General features: G+C 40.4%; 2 long non-coding RNA genes across 3 annotated transcripts in view; one reads left to right on the forward strand and one right to left on the reverse strand.

Annotated features, from left to right (window-relative positions):
• LOC129658573 (uncharacterized) overlaps positions 1–11,025 on the reverse strand; it is a 33,759-nt gene extending 22,734 nt beyond the window's left edge. Inside the window, exons 1-2 of one of the 2 annotated variants that reach the window (XR_008717419.1) lie at positions 10,570–11,025; positions 9,587–9,703 (exon numbers count right to left, since the gene is read on the reverse strand). This is a non-coding gene — a long non-coding RNA (uncharacterized LOC129658573). Of the gene's footprint in view, positions 1–9,586; positions 9,704–10,075; positions 10,133–10,569 lie in introns of those variants that run through there. The other variant, XR_008717418.1, reaches the window with a different exon arrangement.
• A 30-nt stretch (positions 11,026–11,055) lies between these two features.
• LOC129658574 (uncharacterized) lies at positions 11,056–13,794 on the forward strand. The gene is made up of 2 exons (XR_008717420.1): positions 11,056–11,435; positions 13,431–13,794. It is a non-coding gene; the product is annotated as an uncharacterized LOC129658574 (long non-coding RNA).
• The last annotated feature ends 3,489 nt before the right edge of the window (positions 13,795–17,283 follow it).

Consider the following 17,283-nt stretch of genomic DNA (forward strand, 5'->3'; position numbering starts at 1 on the left):
CTTTATATCAACATTGCTCAGAGCCTCAGTTCAGTTCAGTCACTCAGTCGTGTCCGATTCTTTGCGACCCCATGAATCGTAGTACACCAAGCCTCTCTGTCCATCACCAACTCCCGAAGTTCACTCAGACTCATGTCCATCGGGTCAGTGATGCCATCCAGCCATCTCATGCTCAGAGCCTGCTGCTGCTGCTAAGTCGCTTCAGTCGTGTCCAACTCTGTGTGGCCCCATAGATGGCAGCCCACCAGACTTCTCCGTCTCTGGGATTCTCCAGGCAAGAGCACTGGAGTGGGGTGCCATTGCCTTTGCAGCTCAGAGCCTAGTAGATGTTAATTGATGTGTACCCCTCACACACAAGAAGGAAGGGTCTTGGTTTGTGTTCCCCCAGAAATAGAACCAGAGTCAAGGATTTAAGGACAAGTAGTTACTTAGGAAGTGACCCCAGGAACTGCCAATAGGGGGTAGGAAATGAGTCAGAGAAGGGAAGGGAGTGAACATGAGGTGCTTTATCAAGTCAGTTGCCACTTTCAGCAACTGGAACTCAATCTTCCTGGGGAACCCTGGGAGAATTGTGGACCACAGCTTGGTTTCCTAAGAGGAGTAACTCAGGAACATGTCTGCCAAACCCCCATTCATCTTTGAATACTGCTTTGGGAGGCATTAATTTTCTTGTTCTTTCAGCTTGCCTATTAACAGATTGAGTGGACTCCCATAGACTTCCTCCTCAAAAAATATAAGATTTCAGGCAACGAGTTATAGGCCCTACTTGTACTTTCATTCCAAATTCCGTCATAAGTCATTGGCTAGCCAATGAATTGTCTTCTCTGAGTCAGGCACCCACTCTTGTTCTGGGTGTGTTTGGAGACTGGGGGAGATTCACATGGCTCTCATGAAAGAAGAGCTGGGCCTGTCCCTTGATAATTTTGTTTGGGAAACATGGAGTAATGTAGGCAGTTAGCAGAAGGAGTAGACATTTAAAGAATATAGAGAAAGAAGCCATAAATTAGCATAGATTTATGAGAGGGAAGTAGAGTAGGGCTGTGAAGGATCTTGGCAAGCTGAAGTTATGATTAAGCCAAAACTATGAGAAAGCAAAGACTATGAATTTTTTTAAAGGATAAAATATATAAAAAGAGTAAGCATTTTGAAGCTTGCTATAGTCAGAGACAAAAAGCAATAAATACCCAGATATTCAGATCACATTGCAGATGCAACAACAGAGTAAGGATCCAAGACTCTTGGTCCTTGGGCTGTAAGGACCACCTTGGATCCAGAAATGCCCAAGAATTCTGGACTTTGTGAGGTCTGGTCCTTTTATTAGCTGTATTCATAGAATTCTATGAAGATTCATGTTAAATCTTACATAAAATACTTCTTTCTTGAACTTGTTTGTATGGATTCCTGTCTACAGACCTGGGTACCAATCCCAGCACCCCCACTTTCCCTGTGTATGGAAGAGCAAGTGACAAATCCTGTGAACCCCAGTTTCCACATTTGTAAAATGAAAATAATAATAATACCTAGCCTGTAGTATTATTTTTATGATTAAATGAAATACTTGAAGCACAATAAATTATAAATATTTATTCTCCTTCCCCTTAGAAAAGGAAAGGAAGATACTGGGAGGTCTGCATTGCCTATGCCTCTCTAAATGAGTTTTACTCATTAGTAAGCTAATTCTCATCAGGTTGGGATAGAATTCAGAAACTTTATTAATTACATTTCCTCAGGTAACAAACATGAGTGCATGAAGCTGCCTAGACTGATAGAATCCTCAGATGCCAGAGTCTGAGGAACTTCAGATATCATCCTTTAGTCCTTATTGTTCAGGTAAAGAACCTGGGGTGGAGAGACATGCCTATATCATACAGCCAGTTACTGACAGAGCCAGCAGGATAATGTGGGTTTCCAGACTTCCCATCCTGTGCTTATTGGTATTTTTAACCTCAATCCACTTTTCCATTTCTGTTGTTTTCCTTTCTGGTTTTCCCCATGGTAAGTCTAAAATCACTTTTCCCTGTAGACTTACAGGTATAACTCTGGGACTTGAGCACTCAGCTTATTCCTTAGCCTGTCTTCGCAAGGCCCCTTCAAGTTTGGGTTAAGGGTCCCTCTGTAACTTTCCTCTATTATCACACTCTTCATACCCTGTTGTAATCACTGCAACTTCTCTTGATTTTGCATTCTCTGAAGTTCAGTTCAGTTCAGTCGCTCAGTCATGTCAGACTCTTTGCAACCCCATGGACTGCAGCACGCCAGGCCTCCCTGTCCATCACCAACTCCCAGAGCATACTCAAACTCATGTCCATTGAGTCCGTGATGCCATCCAACCATTTCATTCTCTGATGTCCCCTTCTCCTCCTGCCTTCAATCTTTCCCAGCATCAGAGTCTTTTCCAATGAGTCAGCTCTTTGCATCAGGTAGCCAAAGTATTGGAGTTTCAGCTTCAACATCAGTCCTTCCAAAGAATATTCAGGACTGATTTCCTTTAGGATGGACTGGTTGGATCTCCTTGCAGTCCAAGGGACTCTCAAGAGTCTTCTCCAACACCACAATTCAAAAGCATCAATTCTTCAGCACTCAGCTTTCTTTATAGTCCAACTCTCACATCCATACACGACTCCTGGAAAAACCATAGCCTTGACTAGACAAACCTTTGTTAACAAAGTAATGTCTCTACTTTTTAATATGCTGTCTAGGTTGGTCATAACTTTCCTTCCAAGGAGTAAGCGTCTTTTAATTTCATGGTTGCAACCACCATCTGCAGTGATTCTGGAGCCCCCAAAAATAAAGCCAGCCACTATTTCCACTGTTTCCCCATCTATTTGCCGTGAAGTGGTGGGGCCAGATGCCATGCTCTTACTTTTCTGAATGTTGAGCTTCAAGCCAACTTTTTCACTCTCCTCTTTCACTTTCATCAAGAGGCTCTTTAGTTCTTCTTCACTTTCTGCCATAAGGGTGGTGTCATCTGCATATCTGAGGTTATTGATATTTCTCCCGGCAATCTTGATTCCAGCTTATGGTTCCTCCAGCCCAGCGTTTCTCATGATGTACTCTGCATATAAGTTAAATAACCAGGGTGACAATATACAGCCTTGACGTACTCCTTTTCCTATTTGGAACCAGTCTGTTGTTCCATGTCCAGTTCTAACTGTGGCTTCCTCACCTGCATACAGATTTCTCAAGAGGTAGGTCAGGTGGTCTGGTATTCCCATCTCTTTCAGAATTTTCCACAGTTTATTGTGATCCACACAGTCAAAGGCTTTGGCATAGTCAATAAAGCAGAAATAGATATTTTTCTGGAACTCTCTTGTTTTTTCGATGATCCAGTGAATGTTGGCAATTTGATCTCTGATTCCTCTGCCTTTTCTGAAACCAGCTTGAACATCTGGAAGTTCACAGTTCATGTATTGCTGAAGTCTGGCTTGGGGAATTTTGAGCATTACTTTACTAGCGTGTGAGATGAGTGCAATTGTGTGGTAGTTTGAACATTCTTTGGCATTGCCTTTTTTTGGGGATGGATCACAATAAACTGTGGAAAATTCTGAAAGAGATGGGAATACCAGACCACCTGACCTGCCTCTTGAGAAATCTGTATGCAGGTGAGGAAGCCACAGTTAGAACTGGACATGGAACAACAGACTGGTTCCAAATAGGAAAAGGAGTACGTCAAGGCTGTATATTGTCACCCTGGTTATTTAACTTATATGCAGAGTACATCATGAGAAACGCTGGGCTGGAGGAACCATAAGCTGGAATCAAGATTGCTGGGAGAAATATCAATAACCTCAGATATGCAGATGACACCACCCTTATGGCAGAAAGTGAAGAAGAACTAAAGAGCCTCTTGATGAAAGTGAAAGAGGAGAGTGAAAAAGTTGGCTTGAAGCTCAACATTCAGAAAAGTAAGAGCATGGCATCTGGCCCCACCACTTCACGGCAAATAGATGGGGAAACAGTGGAAATAGTGGCTGGCTTTATTTTTGGGGGCTCCAGAATCACTGCAGATGGTGGTTGCAACCATGAAATTAAAAGACGCTTACTCCTTGGAAGGAAAGTTATGACCAACCTAGACAGCATATTAAAAAGCAGAGACATTACTTTGTTAACAAAGGTTTGTCTAGTCAAGGCTATGGTTTTTCCAGGAGTCGTGTATGGATGTGAGAGTTGGACTATAAAGAAAGCTGAGTGCTGAAGAATTGATGCTTTTGAATTGTGGTGTTGGAGAAGACTCTTGAGAGTCCCTTGGACTGCAAGGAGATCCAACCAGTCCATCCTAAAGGAAATCAGTCCTGAATATTCTTTGGAAGGACTGATGTTGAAGCTGAAACTCCAATACTTTGGCTACCTGATGCAAAGAGCTGACTCATTGGAAAAGACTCTGATGCTGGGAAAGATTGAAGGCAGGAGGAGAAGGGGACATCAGAGAATGAAATGGTTGGATGGCATCACGGACTCAATGGACATGAGTTTGAGTATGCTCTGGGAGTTGGTGATGGACAGGGAGGCCTGGCATGCTGTGGTCCATGGGGGTCACAAACAGTTGGACTCGACTAAGCGACTGACCTGGACTGATACAGTCAAAGGCTTTGGACCTAAAGATAGTTCCTAAATCTGGTTTATCCAGCACAGTTTGGTTGGATGAATTTTTAAATGCATGTTCATGGACACTGACAGAGAAACTTGTTGGAATAGCTTAGAATAACCTCAAGTGTTGAGGTGGATGAGATGACCCTTGGATGTCAGTCATTTCTTTACTGAACATATGTAAATTTGAGGTTGTAACACTGATAATCTCTGGAGAACAATGGTCTAGTTTAGCCAGAGTTCCTAAAGTGCAGACAACATGAAAAACCCCAGGGCTGTTCAGCTGGGTGTCATGGTCAGTAATTTCCCAGTTCTCTTGTCAGCTTCCAGATGTTCAAGCTGGATTTAGAAAAGGCAAAGGAACCAGAGATCAAATTGTCAACAGCTGTTGGATCATAGAAAAAGCAAAAGAGTTCTAGAAAAACATCTACCTCTGCTTTATTGACTACACCAAAGCCTTTGATTGTGAGGATCACAACAAACTGGAAAATTGGAAAAGAACCTGATGCTGGGAAAGATTGAAGGCAGGAGGAGAAGGGGATGACAGAGGATAAGATGGATGGATGGCATCATGACTCAATGGACATGAGTTTGAGCAAGCTCCAGGAGTTGGTGATGGACGTGGAGCCCTGGCATGCTGCAGTCCATGGGGTCACAAAGAGTCGGACATGAATGAGCAACTGAACTGGTCAGTTTCCCCACCTGTAAAGGTGTGCAGGTTGGAGATGGAGTTATCTTAGATTATTTTTAAGGTCATTTATAATGACCTGGGCTTCCCAGGTGGCACTAGTGGTAAAGAATCTGCCTACCAGTGCAGGAGATGCAGGAGACATGAGTTCAATCCTTGGGTTGGGAAGATCCCCTGGAGAAGAAAATGGTAACCCAATCCAGTATTCTTGCCTGGAAAATTCCATGGACAGAGAAGCCTGGCGGGCTACAGTCCATAGAATTGCAAAAGAGTCGGACATGACTGAGTACATTGCACATAGTTCTAAAACAGTAAGAATCTATATTGTAAGTATATTTAATTACATATAACCCTGCTAAAAGCTATGAAACTTCATTACTGCTCTCAGATCAAATCTCAAAGAAGTGATCTAGATTCACATGTAATTCACTTCATAACAGATTCTACTACTAGTGAGTCATAAAAACAGAAACCTTTTAAAATCTTGGGAAAAAATTCACATCATTTACCCCTCTCTTTGAAGTCACTATTTAAAATTTAAAACATAAACACACAAGGCCTTTACATCAATTCATTCATTCTTTTTATTTATTTATTTTTGGCCACACTATGTGGCATGGGGGATCTTATTTCCCTGATCAGGGATTGAACCCATACCCCCTGCAGTCAAAGTGTGGAGTCCTAACTACAGGACAGCCAGGGAATTCCCTATCAATTCATTCATTCTATTGAAGGTTACTCTGAACAGTGCAGCATTTGAGGCCCCAAAGAAAGCCAATGAAGAGTTTATGTATGACCAATATTACTGCATTAAGAAAAAAATGATTTTCTAGGAAGAACCCTGATCTCATTTGTCTATCTAACATGAATGTTTGGGAATACTTACAAGGTTGGAAAGAGATGGCTTACAATACCAAACCAACATTTTGTTTTCAAGAGTTTGAAAGAAAAAATCATATGTAAAAGCACAGCAATCTGTAGCAAGATATTCTCTGCTCCATGGAGAAATGGAGAATTCTCTTTCCAAGATGGCTTAAAAATAATCCCACTAACAATAGACTTATAAGTAAAAACACCCTGGAAGATACCCTCTCACCAGAGGACTCTATGATAATTATAAGTGTACATACTCAAGAATGAAAAATGCTTTTAAATTTCCTTTTATTATTTTCAAGAATGCTCCTAAGTTGGGTAGGGAATAAGAAATGAAAGGTGGAAATTCTTTAAACACATATAGTGAAATCCTCGACCATCAAGCAGCATGAGAAAAAGGAGTTTTTCTAGAAGCGATTAAACTAGGAGGCAGTTAATGAGTGAAGAAATGTCTTTAGAATTGAGCAAAAAGAACTGTGTAATAAGACCCCCATTTCTCTAGAGCAGAGCTGGGGAATTGATTAAACTAAAACTCAGGAAAGATCTGCTTCACATAGATATGGTATCGATGGTCCATTGGTAGTTATTTGAAAGCAATCACTGTCCTCTGTAATAGTATTAAAAGGTGATCTATCCCTGATGACTAAGATCTAGTGGAAGCCAAACTAGAGAAACGTGGTAAGCATGAGACAAACAAAGGCACAGACAATTCCAGCATGTCTTATAGTGTGGTATACTGTTAGTTGTCAGCCATGTCTGACTCTTTTGTGACCCCATAGGCTATAGCCCACTAGGCTCTTCTATCCATGGAATTCCCCAGGCAAGAATACTGGAGTGGGTAGCCATTCCCTTCTCCAGGAGATCTTCCTAACCCAGAGATCAAACCCACATCTCCTGTGTCTCCTGCATTGCAGGCGGATTCTTTACCCATTGAGCCATCCAGAAAGCCCTCCATCACATCGTAATTTTACTAAATTAGTATTTTGAACATCCTATGAAATTTTTGCTATTGTCACATATATATAAGATTCATCATGTTTGGGGTGTGGGTGTGTGTGTAAGAGGAGCAGAGAGAAACAAAGAGACAAAGAAAGTGACCAGAATGTAATGATGAAAAAGTAAAATGCTTACTTGAAAACTTACACCTCAACTATTATATACTTAAAAGAATTTAAAAGAATGCATAATCTTGAGCAAAGGAAGCTGAACACAAGTGATACCCTAAAATTTCATTTATATAAAGTACAATACTAGGACAAACTAATCTAGGATGTTAAAAGAGTTAGGGTCGTGGTTACTCCTTAGAAGAGGGGTAGTGACTGGAAGGCAGACAGAACAACGAGATTTCCAGGGTGCTGTTTATAGTCTTCTTCATAATGTTCTGATTACATGAGTGTGTTCTGTTTGTAAAAATGCATTAAGCTGTACACTTACGCTCTGTGCACTTGTCCATCTGTTGGCTCAGAAGCAGTTGCCAAGGGGGAGAGAGGGTACAAAATGTTTATTAGAGAGTAACACTGGTGAGGGACGGGGAGATGGAGGACTGGCAGGAGGAGCTGTCAGACAATCAGCAGAGCTGGTAAAGAATCTACCAGCTCATCAGGAGCTGCAGAGCAAATGTTGCTCATTGGAGGAATTCCATGATAGGTAGACATGACTAAGTCTTTGTGAAACGTCTTATTTTGGCTGGGGCTTCCCTGGTGGTCCAGTGGTTAACAATCCACCTGCCAGTGCAGGGGATATGGGTTCAGTTCCTAGTCTGGGAAGATCTCATGTGCCAAGGAGCAACCAAGCCCATGCACCAACTCCTGAAGCCTGCACTCTAGCATCCATGACCTGCAACGACTGAGCCCACACATCCTAGAGCTGGTGCTCTGCAACAAGAGATGCCACAGCGAGAAGGCCGCACATCTCAGCTAGAGTATAGTCCCTGCTCACTACAACTAGAGAAAGCCCATATGCACAGCAATGAAGATCCAGTGGAGCCAAAAATTGATTAATTTTAAAGAGTCATTGACTGGGGTCACCTTGAGAAGAGCATGACCTCAGCTCAAAAGCAGACCTGAACGAATGAACAATGAGAAGCTGCCAGCTGACCACACTCCTTACAGCTGGGTAATGAGTTCTTTCTTAAAGACAGCTTCAGCAGTACATGGATCCAAACAGTGCAAGGGGTGAACTGTGGATACACAGTAACTGTTAATAATACAATATGTAAATATGTTGCAATTAAAAGTTTTTCAATAAAAAGGCAGGCACTTCTCAGTGTCCTTGTCATCTAGTCATACACAGAACCCCAGTGTCATACAAGTCAAATCAAAGTATTCCACTAATGAAAAAGGAAAAGATTATGATTTTTCTGTGTTCACAAAGAAAAAACCCAGATAATGCATGTTTTTCTTACTTTTGAGTTTTAATCTTGAATTCTTCTTAAATCACTGACACATATTACTACATGTCTTTACAAGAATCCAAATAAAGTGATATGCGGTTTAGCACAAATTACATTTTTTGCTACATTGATATTTTATGAGATTTCATAAGGAGCACTGTGACCTCCAGATGTCCCTCCACAGGCACAAATTTAAGGACCAACTAAGCTATAAAAAAAAAAAAAAAACAGATGCTAGAACTGTAAGGAACCTACAAAGCATCAGTGCCCTAATCACTAGCTATTGAGGAACAAATGGTCCCACCTCAAAGGTCACAAGCAATTCAGGTGCTATGTATGTCTTCCCACGTGTACAAACACTGTCCTGTGGTCCCTCATCTTTTAGAAGTTAGAGAATATGTTCTCTGTTTATTCCTTTAAGCTCACCTTGGATTGGATCTGTATGTCTAGTCTCTGTTTCTGCCCACACGTGCTGTGATTCATCAGTCTGCCTGTATGGATACTGCAGACCCTCCAGGCCTAGATCTCAATCATGCTTCCTGTATTCCAACTCCACACACACACACCTTTCAAATTATTCTTTCTGAACCTTCACACTCAAAGCCTTTTACCCCCACATCATGCTCTCTGCCTGATCCAACCTAGCCTGGTTCCCAGACCAGAGGACTCTAGACTTGCCCTGTCTTGTAGCCATCATGCTGCCAAAATACATTAGGTATAAGAGCATTTTTAGAGGTTTAGAAAAGAAGCCAAGTGCATGTAGCAGGGCATATATATCTAAGTTCTCCAAATAATAGGACGAAGCATCAATCATCTGAGAATGATACCATTAGAAATGCTTTAGAATATAATGCGAAGTAATCAGCAGTCATTTACCTGCAAGTTCATGGTATCAGAAGCCAATAACATTTCAGTACTTAAAAAAAAAAAATTCCAATAAATATCTTTGTAAATGACTACTGACCAGACACATTTATTGGTTTGGCTGCACAGAATCCATCTCCTTTGTCTGTACAGAGCATCCCTGCTTCCTTTTGGCACCTTACCTTCCTGTCACAGCAAGCAGCTTCAATAGGACTGTCAACTGTGGCAATCTGCACTCTTAAGCCAAGGGAAGAGTATGTGGTCCAAGCTGAATCCATCAGGCTGTTGGGATTTTCCATCTTTATAGGGGTGCAAGGACAGGAGACTAAATGGTTGGAGGTCATCTGTAAAAGCCATGTTTCTTGACAAAACGGTCAAATAATTACAACTTCTTTGCCATTAGGAACTACTGTTCTCTCCTGATCTGACTTTCCAAGAACAGAACAATTTTCAGTAAAAACATTTTAATGAACTCCCACCATGGGACAGGATACAAAGCTTATTCATTCATTCAACAAATATTTATTACATTTACTGAGACTTTTCTTTGGCCATGATACAGCAATAAGCAAAAATGTGCAAAATATAGTTTTCAAGACATTGGCCATAAAATACCAAAGAGTAGCAATCCCTGAAAGATGGGAAACATACAAAATGAGTCCTAAAATTACCTCAGTCTACTACTGCTTACAGACTTCCCTCTGCATTGGCAGGGAAAACCCAGGAAAAAAAAAACCCAAATCTCCCTTCATTGGGGAAAATTGGGAATACAGGTGGGGCGGGATGGTGGGCGCAGGGTCAGTGCTTCCCAGGTGGCCCTAATGATAAAGAACCAGCCTGCCAATGCAGAAGATTTAGGAGATATAGATTCAATTCCTGGGTGAGGAAGATCCCCTGGAGGAAGGTATGGCAACCCACTCCAGTATTCTTGCCTGGAAAATCCCATGGACAGAGGAGCCTAGTGGGCTACAACCCATAGCATCACAGAGTCGGATGTGACTGAAATGACCTAGCACGCAGGCATGGGAATACAGGGAGACCAAGGCAGCCAGAGTACACAGAACAGAGTACCAGAGAAGAGAGAACTGCACAGAGAACTTCACAGGTTTGCAGAGGAAATGCTCTTGAGCATGGACTTACACTAAGTACCGATCAGGAAACTTACCTACGTGAGGTTGGGAAAAGAAGCACATGAAGGATTAGTGGAAACAATCTCTGGAAGTCACTCAGGACCAGAAATAGTTCTTCCCACCAGCCGGAGAGAAGCTCACAATTCATGGGATATTTGGTAGAGTACTCAGAAGCGTTTCGCTTCAGTAGTGGGCCACAGTAGCCCTGGAGTAAAGCTCTGGTCTTGCCTAAAAAAGTTTAAAAACAAAACCTGAAAAGATCAAACCATTCCAAGGAACTTAACTGTCTTTGAAGTCACCTTTAATTCTAAAATTATTTCAAAATAAGTCTTTAACAAGTGACAGCACAAAACACCATGTGCCAAGAAGAGAAGATCTAAACCAGACTTCTAGAGATGAAAATGACAGCGTCTGAGATGTAGAGTGCACTGGATGGCATTAATAGCAGATTAGACATGGCAGAAGGAAGAATTAGTGAAAACTATTTAAAATGAAATACCAAGAGAAAAAACTAAAAGCAAAGAGCATCTGTGAACTGCGTGACAACTTCAAGAGGCCTAACATACATGTAAACTGGAATCCCTGAAGAAGGGAGCAGGCAGAAAAAATATGTAAAGAAATGAGGACTAAACTTTTCCAAATTTCATTACCCCGAGATCTAGGAAGTTCAATAAACCCCAAGCACAAGAAAACCATGCCAAAGCACATCATAATTAAAACAGAGATAAAGAGAAGTGGGCTACAAGCCATAGCATCACAAAAAGTCAGACACAACTGAAGCAACCTAGCACGCATGCATGGGAATACAGGGAGATCAAGGCAGCCAGAGTACACAGAACAGAGTTCCAGAGAAGAGAGAGTAGTGGGCGAGATTTTTTCTTAAAATCATTCAGAGAATGTGGTAAATATAGAAGATTTTTATTAAGAACTACTGCGTTCCAGTGCTTAAGCGATTATTCTTTTTGTTGTTTTCCTTTTTTCCTCCCTTTCTTATTTCTCTCTTTCTCGCTATCTCCTCTCTCTCTCTCTATGATGAGTAAGTGAAAGTACTAGTCGCTCAGTTGTGACCGGCTGTTCTCGACCCCATGGGCTATAGCCCTCCATGGGGTTTTCCAGGTGAGAATACTGGAGTGGGTTGCCGTTCCCTTCTCCAGGGGATCCTCCTGACCCAGGGATCGAACCTGGGTCTCCTGCACTGCAGGTGAATTCTTTAGGGTCTGAGCCACCAGGGAAGCCACTTCTTTCTTTATGTCTATTTCCAAATACTCCTAAATATATGACAAAGATGAGTAAGTAAATTTTTCATCGTTGTCAATGTGTTTTGAAAAGAAAAGTGCTCTGAAGTTGATTATAATCAGTGATTATACTTACAGAGGGGAGGAGAAGAGAGACATAAGAGGGGAGGGGAGGAAGATTTCCAATCTCGTCTTTTAATATATTTAAAAGTATATAAAGGTGGAAAGTCATAACAATTGCAAGTGTGTGGGTGCGTGCGTGTGTGTGTGGGTGTGTACACACACATGCACACGTAGTGGTGCAGGCAGATCTCAGAGGTGACTTTTCTGTTATCTCCCACTTCACAAAATATACTCAAATGTTTCCTCATGCCAAATACATTCCTTTGCTTATGAGCAACATTGAAAGGTGTTAGAAGCGTTCCATTCGGACATTCAACATGGAATATGCTATGCGTTGTAGATAAATTTTACCACACTACTTGGTATTTATTTGGATATAAGCACAAAAACCTAGACTCAGTCTTTTCACTTAGTCTCTTGGCCTCCCTTTCCTCTTCATCTATTCCTTTCCTTTGCAATTAATGTGTCAAAAAGCTTCAAACAGAAAGAACAAAAAGCTTGAACTAAGAAGATTTTTCCGTTCTCTTTGGTAGTTCTACAACTCATTATCCCTCTATTGACCACCAGAGACTCTGCTGTCATATATTTAAATCACCCTAGGCATTAGCTGGGGATGGATTTATCATGAAAATTTTATAATAGAGAGGGCCACAAGGAATAGAGTACTTTTAAATGTCTCCTCTCCTGCAGGCAGGTGATAACTTCACTGTTTGGTGAGTCCCTGCTGCTTTACTATTATATTCAGATGTTTTTATTCTAAGAGGAAAATATTATGGATGAACATAAAGTTTTAGTATTTGAGGCAGTTGGATTGCACACCAGGTACTTGGATCCTTTTTTCTATTTTTAATGTATTTTAAGATCAGTTATATTTAATGCTTCTGATTTCAGCTGGTTCCCAAAGCAAACAAAAAGACTTGTAGGAAATCTAGATAATCTGAGTTTCAAGGAACTTCTTGCCCAAATTTCCATCCAGAGTATAAATCTCCTCTGTTACATTCATAACAGCACCAACCTTCTAAAGTGAATGGGAGTAGTATGGGAGTTTATGTGAAAAGCTAATCCAGGACCTGGACAAAAGATAGAGAATAAAGGGCTCTTCTAAATAACAAAAAGGCAGAACCACAACAGAGAGATGGAAAGGAGCAATAGCTGTGCAAGGAGTCGTGCACTTGTGCAGTGCACAGACAGTACAACTCATAAGCTGCAACGAGTGGTGTCCCCTAGAACGCGCAAGACCCAACGTAAATGGAAATGCAGCCCTAAGTAATAGTGACAGACGCTGAAAACACAGCGAGACTGAGCACAGAATCAGGAATTCAAATGAAGAGCCTGGACAGAAGAGCCCAGGCCAAGAAGAAATTCTGGATTTTGGATGACGAGTACAGGCATTCACAATAAACACATTACTCTTTGCCTCATCCTAGTCTGTCATGGCTTTACCTGTATTTACCTTGATACAGTTTACACAATCCTCGCTACCCAACCCAGACTTGTGGTCCTCTATAATCACACTATTTTCTCCTTTTCCCTTTCAGGTCCTCACTTCATTCAAGTTCCCCTCAGGGTGACTCCAGCAACAGAACCATAATTTTGGATTTTCAATGTGAACACAAAGCCTTACAAAGGCACATGAAAAAAAAAAAAATGATTAAGCAATTCTGCTTCTAGGAATTTTCTCAAAGAACATAGTTATTAGTATTATTAATAATGATGATAATATGAAACAACATAAGTGTCCAATAACAGTGAATTGTTTAAATAAACTATGTAATAGTTGGACAGTGGAGTACTAGGCAGTCATTTAAACTGATTTTGTGGGCAAAATCTTAATGATGTAGAAAGATGCTTAAGATGTGTGGGTAAGTTTTAAAATAAGGCTTCAATACAATGTGACTATAACCATTTTTTAAAAACTGTATTAGACATAGGGAAACCCACCTATATGTCTCTCTATAGGAGACCTAGACATACCCACCAAAATATTGGCAATAATTCTTTCTGAGTAGTGGAATTAATTTTTATAATATTTATTGTGAAATTGTTTCATCTCAATCATAAAAATAGCATGGTTATCACTGTATAAAAATTGGAAGAAAAAAAGCCCAAAGAAGAAAATTTAAATTTCCCACAATCCTACCATCCAGTGAAACAAAAGCTGCTAATATTTTGGAATATATCTTCTTAAACTTTTTAAAAATTAAAAACAACTTTTTTCTTATTATAAAAATAATACATATTCAATGTTGAAAAACTGAAAACATAGGTGAGCAAAAAGAAAAATATTTATTGAATATTTTTATTTTCTTTCTTTTGCTTATTTTATATTATAAATTTCCAACACTGAATATTCATTGACTTCATAATGAAACATTTTTGAAGTATTGATTATGCCTCTCATATTTTCTCTGCTTCGTCTGAATTACAAGAATTCAGAAAAGAAAATCACTTGGTGTTAATGGTTGATAATGGCTTAACATATAAACCTCTCCCATTGCAGCTGAGGCTTTCTGTAACTTCTGTTTTATATGAGGATGGGCATCAGCATGAAGCCTATAGAGACACAGAGGCCATGGAAAAGGAAGAGGAATCTGGGGCCAAGCAGAATCCATACCCCAGTAGAGAAATAGAGCTTACAAGGGATGAATTCAGATCAGAGTTCAGGGACCTAGGAGGGTGCTAGTCATGCTTTCCAAAGTTCTGAGCCTGTATCACAGAAGTAAACCGGACAAACTTTAAATATGTTTCTCTGGTCCAGGTGGAAGTGTCAGTCTAATCTCTGACTATGGAAGGGTGAGCCCCAAACCCAGGGGATCTGGGGCGCTATTCAAGGTAACCAAGCAAGCTAGAACTCAATGTGTTGGAACTCCATCATACAGGAATTCCAACACGATGGGAAGGCATGGTAAGGTTGTATGGACATGGCCCAGAGCTTGCCCTGGACCACTGAAAACAAGACTTGGTCAGCTATGAAGACATTTAATCAATCAGTAATTCATTCAATAAATATTTATCAAGCTTCTAGCAAGTATCAGGCACTGAGGTAGATACCAGAGACAGCTAGTGAAGGTGCATAGATGTAACAGAGGAAGATAGATCTTAAGCCAAATAAACACAGCAATGGAGTGTAGCAAGCACTTCATAGGTCAATCAAGATGCTCTAGACTACACCAAGGGTACAAAATTTAGATTGAGAATAGGATGTCAAGAAAGACTTTCTAAGGAAGTGATAGTTAAGCTATCTCAAAGGCTGAACAGGAGTTAACAGGTAAAGATTGGGGAGGGAAGTGTTAACAGAGCAAGAAGTGTGGGCTAGAAGTCTCAGGTCACACTTGGTAAGCAGGGACATACACAAGAGCCCACAAATCAACTTAGACTGGTTATGACTGGTTACCCAACACTTGCTCACAGCAACCTGACATCCAAACCCCGCTAGAGAGTGGGGGCTGTGGCCTGGAGTGCAGACTTCAGTCTGTATGAGGTGATGGCCCCAGCCAGGAGGAGCTGAGGTCAGCACCACCTTTTAACTTTCACAGACTTCTAGGCACTTTTGCCTTCAAAAGCTGTTTCTTTCATTTAAAATATACTGATATTTTAAATTATATTATATATATTAAAAATTTTATTTTGTGACTGAATTGACATAAAGATTAATATAATCCAGGCTATACTCTATTCACTTTTTTTCTTCTGATTTGAAAGAAATTAAAACATTTCTGTGGGCTTCTAAAAGTATCATGGGCCCTAGGTACTGGGCCCAGTATGACTATAGGTAAATTGGTTCTGGCCAAGGATCATGGAGATAGAAGAAGTAAGGTGAGCCAGAACCATCAACCCAAAGAATTAACTACAAAGACACTTTTAGAAGTCCTTCAGGGATGTCAGGAGATCCTTGGACCTAGATGTTTTTGTTGACCTTCCAACAAATAATCACATCACATATTAATGATATCCACTTACACTTTCTACATATAATCTTTCATCTGAGCACGTATAGTATGGATAATTCACCTACTCAGTGGTTTAGGCAGGGTTAAAGCAAGTATTCAGTTACCTAGTGCTCCCTGGAAGCCAAAGTGGTATCTGGAAAGGTTATGGACTTTGAAGTCAAGTTAGATCTGTGTACAGTATCCCTCATCCACCAAGTAAAATAGCAGCGTGACATTTGGCAAGTTGCTTAACTTTGCTTAGCCTCAATTTCCTCCCTATAAAAGAATTATTATATTCTCAAAATATCATTGTGAGGCTTAAGTGAAATTACAGATCTAAAGCATCACTACAACTCAAAAATAATTTAAGAATGTTTTATGATTTTTTTTTAAGCTTCATGAAGGCAGCTAGAGCTTAGAACACCATCAAAGCAGACTATCTCCTACTTAGAAGGGGCAGCTAGATAGGGTATATGAGTGTGTATGTGGAGAGGCAGGGGTTGGAGGGGGGCAACAGTTAGAGGAAAGACAGGCAAAGGAGAGGAATAAAGCTCAGACAGAAAATCGGTGCCAGTCAATGTTCCTGTGAGAACTGGTCTGGACAGCTGGGAGCCGATTGTGTAGGCTATTACCCCCAGATGCTTACCAGATTGGAAATGGGCTTCGGTCTCCTATAATCTTTGGAGGCTTTCAATAGGTGCAGATGAAAATGAATTCTGAACTCCTCTTAGTACATTTCATGACTTATATCTGGCAAATTACCAATAAAACTTAACTGAGTTCATCTCATGTCAGGAGACCCTTAAAGTCACTATCATAAAACTCAAGTGATGAAAGGGTTTCTTATCGATTGCAATCATTATTGGCTCAGCCCGCCCAACAAAAAGCAAATACGTATTACACCCTTTGAGAAAACACATTTCAGAACTACACCAATTTTATGAGACAAGCCTGAGAGATGAAAGCATTTGTTCAAAGTCCCATTGTGATTTTTCAGAGGCCTGTCTCAATCAGGAAGTTCTCTACAATCCAGAAAACTCCAGAGCAGCAACCTATATGATTTGTGTAACCTGGACATAGCCATGTGGTCTGATTAGACAGATGCTCCCAAACTCAATCAGTGTGATTTGCTATTTTATACTATGTCCAACATTTCACATCTACTAATTCATCACACCATATATTGATCTGAAAATAAAATTAGTTCTTGCTTTCACATAACAAAGAATTGCAGTTTATAATGAAAGAAATTCTCATACTCAATTCCATGGTAGACATCATTATGTTTCCTTACTACAAAAGCACCTAATTAGCAAAGATTTTTATTTTTCCCTGATGTCAGGGTGGGCCAATCACCATTCTAAGCACATAGTTGTTTCTTAGGTGCATCAAAATTTGCATTTTGCAAATTCCTTTTGAGACAATGCTTTAGAATGAAACAGAATATAGATTTGGCATGAGG

Source organism: Bubalus kerabau, chromosome 8 (genome assembly GCF_029407905.1).
Source record: "Bubalus kerabau isolate K-KA32 ecotype Philippines breed swamp buffalo chromosome 8, PCC_UOA_SB_1v2, whole genome shotgun sequence".
Taxonomy (NCBI): domain Eukaryota; kingdom Metazoa; phylum Chordata; class Mammalia; order Artiodactyla; family Bovidae; genus Bubalus; species Bubalus kerabau.